Source organism: Schistocerca cancellata, chromosome 3, assembly GCF_023864275.1.
Source record: "Schistocerca cancellata isolate TAMUIC-IGC-003103 chromosome 3, iqSchCanc2.1, whole genome shotgun sequence".
NCBI lineage: Eukaryota > Metazoa > Arthropoda > Insecta > Orthoptera > Acrididae > Schistocerca > Schistocerca cancellata.
Genome location: NC_064628.1, coordinates 45564467 through 45577459, shown reverse-complemented (window position 1 = coordinate 45577459; position 12993 = coordinate 45564467). Strand labels below are relative to the sequence as shown.

Below are 12993 nucleotides of genomic sequence, written 5' to 3'. Positions count from 1 at the left end.
GGCAATCCGGGTCAAAAGTCAATTATTCGCGTAATCAATCCGTACGTCTCCTGACCACAATCGAGAACCGACGCATCGGTGATCAATTAATAATCTCTCTCTCTCTCTTTTAAACTTGTACTAAAAAACGGCCACAGAGGATAGTCGTAAATATGCAATCCAGCGTTAGGTTGCATTTGTCAGTAAATATTACCAACCAACAGTTACAGCATCACTATTATTAATAAGCAAGTTCCTAACGCCAGAACTTCCAGAGCTGTGTCTGGACAAGTAAATAAAAATCTTTCCAAAAACAAACATTCCCGCTTTATTTGAGTATTCACTCGCGCCAGCTTCGGACACGGTTGTAACCTGTCTCATCTGTACAGGGGTGTCGCGTCCCAAGCGTGGGTATTGCGAGGGATTGAGCGACACTGTTCGTGGATGGGATTTTAGCCGGTTGACCTAGTGAGAGGGAGACTTTTTGATCTGGCTAAGATGTAGAAATCCCTGGTGTAAAGACACAAGGCTAGGAAGCGGGTAGAATTAAAGTCTTGATAACTTTAACAAATTGCAGTTTATTCTGAATGAATACAGCTCACCCTAACTGCGCGGTGATTGCACTCACAGGAAGGCCAAGTCTAACACAGAGACGGTGACTGACTCCACCGTTCCGACTGCCTACTAGAAGTTCTGCAACGTTTCCCAACACCCTACGTTAGAGTCCCGCGGCTACGCCCTGACGCACTCCAGCGACTATCTCCGGCTGCCTGCCTACAGCCCGTTCCCCAGCCCAAGTCGGCTGCTGCTATCACTCTCTAACTCTCCGACCTCTCCAGACAAGACCCGACAAGACCCTCAGAGCGGCGTGCTCTCGGGTTTTGTTAGCGTTTCCCCTTCGACCCCGCCAGCGCTTGGCATGACGTAGCGTCGAAGGCAACTTGCCCTTATTTGGTATCGTTAAAACATTGTTGTTGCTATTGTTCTTCAGAGGCTGAGTGGAGGGGTAGAGGCGCCTCTCCCTATATGGTCACGCACTGCGTCCTGAGCCCTTCATTGGCTCCTCATGACGTAGCGCGGTCCCCACCAAGGGCCCTCTTTCTTTCTCTCTCCACTCCCAGACCTCTCTCTCTAGCCAGGAATGCTTACTGTTGCTCTTCTTAATTGATTGCTTATCACGAGTCCCTACACAGACCTTCGTTTGTATCTGCTGGCTGTTTGCTTTCTTATCGAGCACCCAGCTGCCCAGCGGTTTGAGTGCCGCCTCGGCTGGCCCTTCGGCCACGCCTGGCGTCCCACGCTACAACTTTTAACTTCTTCCTATACGTGCTATTCTCAAGGTACTGCAATTGGACTTGGCTTGTTCCTGTGGTTACAACAGGGGGAAAATATTTCCATCACCGTACTGCGAGTCTCACCCACAGAAAGTTTCAGATCCCAATCACTGGAACGCTCAAGATTCGAAACCCATCGGGACATACTTCCTACAGTACTAATTAAAGCAGGAATACACACACATGTCCAAATCAAACCCATACTCAGGAAACGATGCAGCAATCCAGAATTGACGGCCTGAGCACTGTCATTCCGTTCCTCCATTATGTTGCCTCCCACACATCTTTCTAGTGCGGATGGTTGTGATGAGTGCTTATAGAGCGTTGTGCAGCTACCGTGTTGGTGGGGGTGAAGGGGAGGAAGCGGGTGGAAACGGTGGCGGCGCATTTCCCAGCCCTCACGAACAGCACGAGCTGAACGTCGAGCTAAAAAGTTTTGGTCATATGTAAAATCGGTAAGCGGATCTAAATCCCCTATTCAGTCACTCGTTGACCACGATGGCACCGAAACAGAGGACGACCGAAGAAAGGCAGAAATACTGAATTCAGTGTTCCGAAACTGTTTCACTGCGGAAAATCGTAACACGGTCCCTGACTTCAGCCGTCGCACGGACGCCAAAATGGAAAATATTGAAATAAACGATATCGGAATTGAAAAACAACTGCTATCACTTAGTAGCGGAAAAGCATCCGGACCAGACGAGATACCCTTAAGATTCTACAGTGATTATGCTAAAGAACTTGCCCCCTTTCTATCAGCAATTTATCGTAGATCGCTGGAAGAACGTAAAGTACCTAGCGACTGGAAGAAAGCGCAGGTCGTTCCCATTTTCAAGAAGGGTCATAAATCAGATGCGAATAATTATAGGCCTATTTCGCTTACGTCAATCTGTTGTAGAATAATGGAACATGTTTTGTGTTCTCGTATTATGACGTTCTTAGATAATACAAATCTCCTTCATCATAACCAACATGGATTCCGCAAACAGAGATCATGTGAAACTCAGCTCGCCCTATTTGCCCAAGAAATTCACAGTGCCGTAGACACTGGCGAGCAGATTGATGCCGTATTCCTGGACTTCAGGAAGGCATTTGATACGGTTCCGCACTTACGTTTAATGAAAAAAATACGAGCTTACGGAATATCGGACCAGGTTTGTGATTGGATTCAGGATTTCCTAGAAGAAAGAACTCAACATGTCATTCTTAACGGTTCAAAATCTGCAGATGTAGAGGTAATTTCGGGAGTACCGCAAGGAAGCGTGATAGGACCTTTATTGTTTACAATATACATAAATGACTTAGTTGACAACATCGGTAGCTCCGTGAGGCTATTTGCAGATGACACGGTTGTCTACAAGAAAGTAGCAACATCAGAAGACTCGTACGTACTCCAGGAAGACCTGCAGAGGATTAATGCATGGTGCGACAGCTGGCAGCTTTCCCTAAACGTAGATAAATGTAATATAATGCGCATACATAGGGGCAGAAATCCATTCCAGTACGATTATGCCATAGGTGGTAAATCATTGGAAGCGGTAACGACCGTAAAATACTTAGGAGTTACTATCCGGAGCGATCTGAAGTGGAATGATCACATAAAACAAATAGTGGGAAAAGCAGGCGCCAGGTTGAGATTCATAGGAAGAATTCTAAGAAAATGTGACTCATCGACGAAAGAAGTAGCTTACAAAACGCTTGTTCGTCCGATTCTTGAGTATTGCTCATCAGTATGGGACCCTTACCAGGTTGGATTAATAGAAGAGATAGACATGATCCAGCGAAAAGCAGCGCGATTCGTCATGGGGACATTTAGTCAGCGCGAGAGCGTTACGGAGATGCTGAACAAGCTCCAGTGGCGGACACTTCAAGAAAGGCGTTACGCAATACGGAGAGGTTTATTATCGAAATTACGAGAGAGCACATTCCGGGAAGAGATGGGCAACATATTACTACCGCCCACATATATCTCGCGTAATGATCACAACGAAAAGATCCGAGAAATTAGAGCAAATACGGAGACTTACAAGCAGTCGTTCTTCCCACGCACAATTCGTGAATGGAACAGGGAAGGGGGGATCAGATAGTGGTACAATAAGTACCCTCCGCCACACCCCGTAAGGTGGCTCGCGGAGTATAGATGTAGATGTAGATGTTTCACACTGGGACACTTGTGACGGTCACCGGTGACTGTGGCGAACACTCCTGGGCCACTGGTGTCCCACACTGCTGCTGTTGCCAACTGATTAGTTGGTGAAATGGACTCGAGCGAGGACGAACTGTTGTTAGTACTTGTAATGAGGAGGACGAGGAGGAGGAGAATGAAGACAAAACGTTCATTGGAATTGTATTTGAAATGTGCAGTGTTCAATTATTACCATGTTAACTGTAACAAGCCATACTGTTGCGTTCACTGAACTGATTAAAACTTGCAATTAAAATTATAATTACAATGCACTTTTTTGTATTACAGTTATGTGTACCTAATTGAACAGAACCCAAGCACGAGCACTGTTCTCATTCGGGTGTCAAAAACTTGTAAGTCAATAGTATTATGGTAAATAAATAAAATTCATTATTACAGTAGCAACATATGCGTAAATTATTGTTGTTTTGAATAATATTTTAACTGTATTTTTCGGACCATAAGGCGGAGCGCCTTATTAGACTACGAAAAGACGTACCCTTAATTTTGTTATGAAAATGTTGAAATAAAAGTATTTATTTTATTTTACTTTCATTCGCCCTGTAGGGGTGTGTACATGGTTTCTGCGCTCATCCATTTTGTCCATTCTTCTCGCATTGAGACTGCATAACAGTACACTTGCTATTGGTAATGCAAAAGAAAAGGGGTGAGGGATAGCATTCTCCTTGTAGGTTATTAACCTCCTAGCCTCGTACAGGGGTAGAAAATATATTTCGCTATTCTTGTGGTCCAAAAAATACGATATTAAAGTGAAAAAAGAATATAGAACTTACCAATTTTGTTTCTTTCATCTATGCTCTTTTCATCGAAATCAGGCACAAACTTCGTAATAATTTCTTGCCACGCTTTCATTTTCATGACTTTGTTACTGTAGTCATCGCTTTTCATGTCCCAAATAACGGGACGACTTCCCACTTCACTTATAAAATCTTGTGTGTTGATGAACTCTAAACTCATGGCTGCACTGCGTGGAGAACCACTGGGCTCAGCAACGGCTGCCTGTCTGTTGGCAACTGTGCAATGCCGTGTCTGTGATCGGTGTCCCAGTGTGAACACTCCAATACAAGCTAATGCATGTCCGGCGGTGACCGCAGCGAACACCGTGTCGGTGTCCGTCACATGTGGCGACGGTGAGTCACTTCTGGGTCACCGTGACTCGGTCACTCAGTGCAGTGTCCCGGTGTGAACGCTCCAATTCAAACGAATGTATCTCTATCAGTGATCGTCACCGGTGACCGTCACACGTGTCCCAGTGTGAAACGAGCCTTAAAGTACCCATCCGACGGACGGATCACTGTCAACCGCGTCACGGGTCACTGTAACGACGTGTGGAATTTAACCCAGGACACTGGCACAAAGTCTGGTGATTACACCCTTCCTGCCAAATTCTCATGCTGAACAGCACCAAGGTTGGATACAGGCAGCTCCGAGTCGAACGTCACAGCACACGTGCGCGTTAGCGATTTCGTCATGAACACCTCTACTCACGCACGAGCGTTACGACACTGCCCCTGCACCTTAGTCCGGCGGAATACGTCGTCCTGGCTGGACTTTCGGAAGAAGTGTAACTTTGTCTTCCAAAAATGTCTCCAACGCAGCTCTGGACGAAATGTTAGGAACGATAGTTCGTGGAGCACGAGCGTACAACCCGAAAGATTCGCCAGCAACTAAAACAGATGGTGAGAGTTCAAATGGTTCAAATGGCTCTGAGCACTATGGGACTCAACTTCTGAGGTCATTAGTCCCCTAGAACTTAGAGAACTAGTTAAACCTAACTAACCTAAGGACGTCACACACATGCATGCCCGAGGCAGGATTCGAACCTGCGACCGTAGCGGTCTCGCGGTTCCAGACTGCAGCGCCTAGAACCGCACGGCCACTTCGGCCGGCGTGGTGAGAGTCTCATCGTATAAATATACATTGTTATGGCCACACTGTCTCATGCAAAAGCTCTCCTTGTTAATAACCGACAACTCTACAAAACTTCTCTTCCCATCAACATTTATGATGGAGAAGATTCTGTCCATCTCATAAATAAATTTAATAAGTTGTCAGTATCACGCGACGTGCGCTGGGTTATATTTCAAGAACAACGACGTGTACTTTTTTGCACCTTCTTTCCATAAGTGGAGGCAGTCACTCAAAGTTTATGATTGTGATGTTTTTGCAATGTCGTGACGCACACATTCGCACTACAGGCTGGTTTCTTACGCACAAAGCTGTGTTCTTGCATATAATTTACGACGTCTTCCCATTTGTGTCAGTGGTAGTTACACGTCGACCTGCTGTAATCTTGTCGTTCTCAGGCAGAAATTGCGCGCTACAGTCGAGGCCACGAACGCACCCTTTTAATGTGGCTCTCAATCCTGTTCGAATCGCAGTGGTGTAACTGATTTTCAAATGGTTCAAATGGCTCTGAGCACTATGTGACTTAACATCTGAGGTCATCAGTCCCCTAGAACTTAGAACTACTTAAACCTAACTAACCTAAGGACAACACACACATCCGTGCCTGAGTCGGGATTCGAACTTGAGACCGTAGCGGCAGCGCGGTTCCAGACGGAATTGATTTTCAGCGGCAGTGTAACTGGTGTGAAGCCATCACACAACCGTCATCCACCAAATATTGAGGATTTGCAGCTCAGTTGTCAGTTGTGTGATTATAGCCTGAAACGCGTACGCAGCGATGGTGAGCCATGACAATCTTTGACCAGAGACCATGTAGTCAGCTCAGTTGCGAGAGAGTAATAGCGCGCGACAGTACAGTGCAGTTGTATGTAGCGAGTCGGTAGGTACAGTTGCGAGTTAGCAGTTGTGTGTGACGAGTCGGCGGGCGTCGACATGGCATTCTGGTCAAGATTCAGGACGAGGTATATTGTTAAATAAGGTAATGAAGCAGCTTTGCGCTCAGCTAATAATGTATTGTAATGGATCTTAAGTGTAATTAATTTGTTCAAGAATCGCCCCAATAATAATTTTGTTTTTAAAGCAACCATTTTTAACAAAGAATCCTTTTTTGAAATAATATGTCCCTTGCATTTCCTTAAAGAAAAGTTTCCCTTAAATTATATATATATATATATATATATATATATATATATATATATATATATATATATATATATATATATTTGCGATGCATTTCCTCCAAACTATGGCGAAAAATAAGAGCAGATGCAGTTTTATTGAGGTAAGAATTTGAGTTTAATCAGGGCCTAAAGATAGACATTTCGGTCTATTTGTGTTTTCATTGTCACTGGGATTTCATTTTTTTATTGAATTCATATCATTTAAAAATAATTACGGGGAGGTTACACTTGGCTCTATGTCCATTGACATTTAAAATATTTTCAATAGCAATTTTTCTTGGGAAGTTACAAGCCACAAACTGTTTCGAGACAACGTTATCCCATTTTCAAGTGCTTAAAACTTTTTATGTCATTAGGCCTCGTCACAGTTGCGACTGCACCTCGGGAACTGTGGATGCACTGGTTTGTGATGTTTCATGTGTTATGGCTGAGTTGACAACGCACCTGTGCAGCTTGTTTTTACGCTGTGACGAGGCCTAATGGCATTAAAAGTTCTAAGCGTCTGAAAATGGAATAACGTTGTCCCGAAACATATTGTGGCTATAATCACACGATTGATAAATGGGCTGAATATCCTAAAATTGCTTTCATCGGCAGTATTCGGTCTGCAAGAGCGGTGAGGTGGTCATGGCGGCGGCGTAAAATTCCCGACTACCAGATTTTGCACCCGTGTTCTGGAATAAATTCCAAACCTCTCCGTAGCGTCTAGAGGAGTGAGGGCATGTGACATTGTTGATGGCGACCCCTTTGTCAGGTAGAGGCGTTACGTTTGGCTGACCCTTTGTCGTTACTATAGAGAAGTAGGTTATGCGCAACCACCTGATATCATCCCCGGGCTTTCTCATTATCAGCAAGAACATGAACAAGACAACAACACTACACTGCACACACTTCCATTAGTCACACACTCGACCGTTCCTTTTAACACACTTAACAGTCAGGTTTCCCCAAAAGCGTTAGTTACGAAAAGAAAAAAGAAAAGTCCCTTGCCAGCTCCCGAGCGACACGTCTCATTTGTTCGACAGATAGAATCTTGTCTGTTTCATGGTCAATTGGAGACTCATGTAATGACGCCAAAAATTTTGAACTTTTGTGACAGTTTCAATACCAAACGAAGCATTTTTTTGAATTATTTGGTGTAAATTCATATAAATGAATGTTAGATAGGTTGACTGCAAGCTAACAAAAGTGGCCATAAATTGCTGCGGGGAAAAGAAACTAACGACAAACTGGCTTCTAGAAGTTACAAAGAAGCCCAGCAATAAATGATATTAAAGAAATATCAGCAGAAAGAAATGCTTTCAGAATCAAAGTGTTAAAACTAAAGACGCTGAAAGACAGAAAGATTAAAATAATAGGCGTTCGAAGGTCAGAATCAAGGGAGAAAAGAGGAGTATTTGAGGGAAAGATAACAACCAATGTGGAATACTTAAAATTAGTGTATAGTCTTCAGTGTGGCTTGGTATGTAAATGTGTAAGAGAGTAAGTGGCATGCTAAAAGCCCAGTCGTTCTAGGCTATATCCTCATCCAAACGTCGGATTTTTTTAATCTAATGTATCACGTCTTTCGACTCTGACAATGATTTGAAGATGTAAAAATAACAAATCGGACCGTGATTCGGAGCCAATTTGAAACTATTAGTTCCTTATAACTGGTTGGGCATGTCAGTTCAAAGGTCGGAACTAGCCACAGCGTAACACATCCGATTGAAAATTTGTGGTAAGGTCTTATGGGGTCAAACTGCTGAGATCATCGGTCTCTAAGCTTACACACTACTTAATCTAACTTAAACTAACTTATGCTAAGGACAACACACACATCCATGCCCGAAGGAGGACTCGAACCTCCGACGGGGGAATCCGCACGAACCGTGACAAGACGCCGAAGGCCGCCGGCTACCCCGCGCGGCCTCCGATAGGAGGATGATTAGTAAAAGACTGTGGTGCTAAGAACAACTAGTTGGGGCAACAGCCTCCATAACTACATCTGCACACGTACTCGTCAAGCCACAGCGCTGTGTGTGGTGAAGGGTACGTACTGTATCACCAGTACCGTTTCCTCCAATTCATTTCAAATACAGTATGCAGAAAGAAAGGTTATTGACCACCTGTATGAGCCTGGTTACTTTAAATTGTCTGGGTGACTACGCTGGATTTAAGTTGGAGGAAGTGATATGTTCCGTGACTCTTTTACGTAAGTGCAATCCGCCACGTCTTTCTTGTAGCGGCTCCCACTGGTGTTGGTCGAGCACCCCTGGTTACAATCACGCTTACTGAAGGAATACGTGACGAAGCTCGAAGGTCTTCTTTGAATTTTTTCATTAACTTAATTTTCTTCGTTAATTTACCTTTGTAACGGTCCCAGACCTTCGAACAGTATTAAAATGTTGACCGAACGAAGTTGAATTACACTTCCTTACCACCACTAAATGTGAATCTGGCGCTAGTCTTCCTCGTGAATGTAATTATGTTTTCGCTTCACATTGAAAAGCCCAGGACACACACCTCTAGTTACTTGAAAGTTGCGACTGATAACAGCAGTTGATTGTCCATTTGCATAATCAAACTGCACGGATCCTTTCGTCTCTTTTCGCGCGTAACAGTGCGTTGGTTTATGTTGAAGGGAAGCTGGCAATCTTTGCCTTGGTGCAAATCATCATCAAGTATCTATGAATTTCGCAGCAACGTTGCTTCGGTGCAAAGTAAGTAGAAGAATTTTCGGAATTCGCGAGCAACGTATATTTAATAATGTTGCGATTACAGCGCTACTAAAGCGTAGTTACTAACCAAGGTTTTCCGAAATTTCCACATCAAAGAAGACGTAGTAAATGTTTTAAAATGCAAGTCAAGAACAACTGCCAGCATGACTAACTTTGAAGTAGAGCTATACCCCCGGTGTAGCGAAGCAATTTAAGGCACTTAATAATAGCAAATCTTCCAGTCACTTAATAAAGGTAAATCTTCCGACCCGAACCAATTTGGGTCTCCTTAATAGTGTAGGAGTTCCATATTTAACAATCTTATACAACCACTCGCTCGGCGAAAGATGCCTACCTAAGGACTGGAAAACTGCAGAGGTCACATCAATACTCAAAAAAGGAAACGGACCTAATAGGCTGAATTGCAGACCTGTACCACTTACTTAAATTTGCAGTAAGATTTTGGTATATATACTGTGTTCGAACATTATGAAATATTTCAAAGAGAACGTTCTGTTGACACATAGTCACACGGATTCAGAAAAGATCATTCTTGTGAATCACAACTAGCATTTTATTCGCACAAAGTAATGAGCGGTATCGACAGGGGATCTCATGTTGATTCCATATTTCTTGATTTCCAGAACGCTTCTGACATCGTTCCTCACAGGAATTTTCTAATCAGTTTGCATGCCTATGGGGTTTTCGTCTCAGTTATGCGACTGAATTCGTGGTTTCCTGTCAAACAGAAAGTGACGGAAAATCACTGAATAAAACAGAAGTGATATCTGGCGTTCCCCAATGAAGCGTTGTAGCCCCTCTTCTGTCCCTGGTCTATATAAATGATTTAAGAGACCACCTGAGCAGCCATCTTACATCGTTTGCGCATGGTGCTGTCATTCACCGTCTAGTAAACTCATCAGAAGATCAATGTGAATTATATAATGATTCAGACAAGATATACGTATGGCGTGAAAAGTGATAATTGGCCAAGAGGGATAAAAAGTGTGAGGTTCTCCACACGAGTTCTATAAAGCACCCGTTAAATTTCGGTGAAACGATAAATAACACAAATTTAAAGGGATTACAGTTACGAACAACTTAAATTGGTACCATCACATAGAAAATGTTGTGGGAAAAACGAAGCAAAGACTGTGTTTTATTGGCAGAATACTTACAAGAAGCAAAAGAATGCGCTAAAGAGAATGGCAAGACTACATCTGCTTGTCCTTTGCTAGAGTACTGCTGTGCGGTATGAGATCCTTACCAGATAGAATTAACGGAGGACGTCGAAAAAGTTCAAAGAAGGGCAGCTTGTTTTGTATTATCACGATACAGGGGAGTGAGTGTCACGGATATGACGGATGAGATGCGATGGCAGTCATTAAAACAAAGCCGTTCGTCCGTTGCACCGAGACCTTTACACAAAATTTCAGTCACCAACTTTCTCCCGCCCGAAAATATTTTGTCGTCTCCCATCTATATAGGGAGAAATGACTATCGTAATAAAAAGGAAGGACTGAAGATTTGTGTTTAATGCCCCGTCGACAACGAGGTCATTAGAGACGGTCATAATAAAATAAGTGAATTCAGAGCTCGCACAGGAAGACTGAGCTGTTCATTTTTCCCACGTGCTGTTAGAGAGTGGAATGATCGAGAAATAGCCTAAAAATGGTTCCGTGAACATTCTGTCATGCACTTGGATGTGAATTACAGAGTAGTGATGTAGATGTGTATGACGTCGTAGATAGTAACTTTACCCATCTTTTACGTTTTGACTTTATGAAATAATCATGTGATATTGTTCATTACTACCGAAGAAGATACGGAAAAATGAAGGTATTTAATGAAATAAGAGTAATTCGTAGAAATGGTTCGACGAAGAGACCTTTGAAAAATTTGAAGAATTCTCAGTGGTACCAATATTATTGAAGAAGTGATGCATTAACTAAGAACTCAGACTTCCTCTAATACGAAAGGAGGAAGCGGAGACGTTGAGGATTCAGAAGCGCCACATGCATGTACAAATAGATCTACAATGAAATAAAGACAAGTTGTTTAAGTTGGAATTTTACGCAATACAATTCTAGAAGTGGAACAAATCGACCAGAACTAAGGAAAACACTAGAGAAAATTTTCGCCACATTAACGTAACTACTTGTTTGAGAACATTCGTCGTAGCAGAATACTGTGCCAAAATAAAGATACTCGTAATTCTTGGTCTGTTCCAAATAACCACGAAAATATATCTTATTCTTACAAATACATCGAAAGTAAAATTTACTTGAGTAAAATCTGACTACGTCAAAATTGAATTCATACGAAAGTGACAATACGGACATAATATTGTTATCCCTAAAAGGTTCCAACACGAACGAGGTCACTTTTTAAGTAGCACTGAGTACTCACGTTTTGCACGAAGGAAAAGACCCACTTCGTCGAAAACTAATCGGCGATTATGCATAGAGGCGTGTGTAACACTTGTAACGACGTCTCATTTTCCGTTGTAAAACAACTGATTTTCACTGAACACCTGAGGAAATATAAATAGTTGATGCAGCTGTTAAAGGTTATACCGCTCGACGTTTACACATTAACTTGAGTTGTACGCGTCAGTAACTTCTGCCAAGCTAAGCGTCACACGCAATACGTAACTGCTTAGAACACTCGTCCCGAGCTTTGTTATTGCCACTGGATGCACAACTCACTTGCACGTCGTATCCTTATGGTAGACGGACTAACTGTGAGAGGTGACTGCCACTTCTGTCTGTGCGTAAACGCACGGCTGACGCAATTTTCTGTCGAAACAGTGTCATTCTATTGAGTCATCCGAGGCTAACAGAGCACCAGGTAGTTTAACTCTTTGAAATATGGTGGTGTGAAAATCATACCATCTCTTCTAAATTTTCTCAGAAAACAAAATAGTGCTCTATCTTCTTAATCAAAATTTTACAGGTTGATTTGTGGAAGGGGACCAAATAGCGAGGTCACCGGTCCCATCGGCTTGGGGAAGAATGGGGAAGGAAATTGGCCGTGCCCTTTCATAGGAACCATCCCAGCATTTGCCTGAAGCGTTTTAGGGAAACCAAGGAAACCTAAATCAGGATGGCCGGACGCGTGTTTGAACCGTCGTCCTCCCGAATGCGAGTCCAGTGTGCTAAGCACTGCACTACCCGGCTCGGTTTGTATTTGTAGTGCCTACAGGGATTACCTCAAACCGTGCTGACGACTGTTCTTGTTTGTGATATGGTACTTTTTTCGATCTGTAGATGATTGTGGTACGTATGAAACATATCCAAAGTAGTCATGTATTCATCGCTGTTATTCAGTATTCTCACTCGTGATGTTTCAGTTCATGTGCTTTGTTCACCAACATGCATGTAGAAGAATTTGCTAAATTTTGTTCGTAACCTACAACTACTGACAGTATGTTGTTTGATTTTTGTAAGCATGTTTTACGTTCTCATCTCCCCTTCATCGATTCTCTTTCCTGAGTTTTATAATGCTGACTGGAACATATTTTTTGAATTTCTAAAAAAAGTGGGGATAAAATGCCGAGAGCAAAAGTTATCTGCTGCTACGAAGGGGGGGGGGGCGGGGGGGGCGGGGGGGGGGGGTTGAATAGTTGAGACGAAAGTGAGACACGGTTGTATGCTACCTTCCATGTTATTCAAGCTGTACATTGA

The 12993-nt window shown here is 43.1% G+C and overlaps 1 long non-coding RNA gene across 3 annotated transcripts in view; it reads right to left on the bottom strand.

Annotated features, from left to right (window-relative positions):
- Nucleotides 1-12047, bottom strand: part of LOC126176920 (uncharacterized) — a 133428-nt gene extending 121381 nt beyond the window's left edge. For all 3 annotated transcript variants that reach the window (XR_007535707.1, XR_007535706.1, XR_007535708.1), the window contains exon 1: nt 11717-12047. This is a non-coding gene — a long non-coding RNA (uncharacterized LOC126176920). The remainder of the gene's footprint in view (nt 1-11716) is intronic.
- Between the last annotated feature and the right edge of the window lie 946 nt (nt 12048-12993).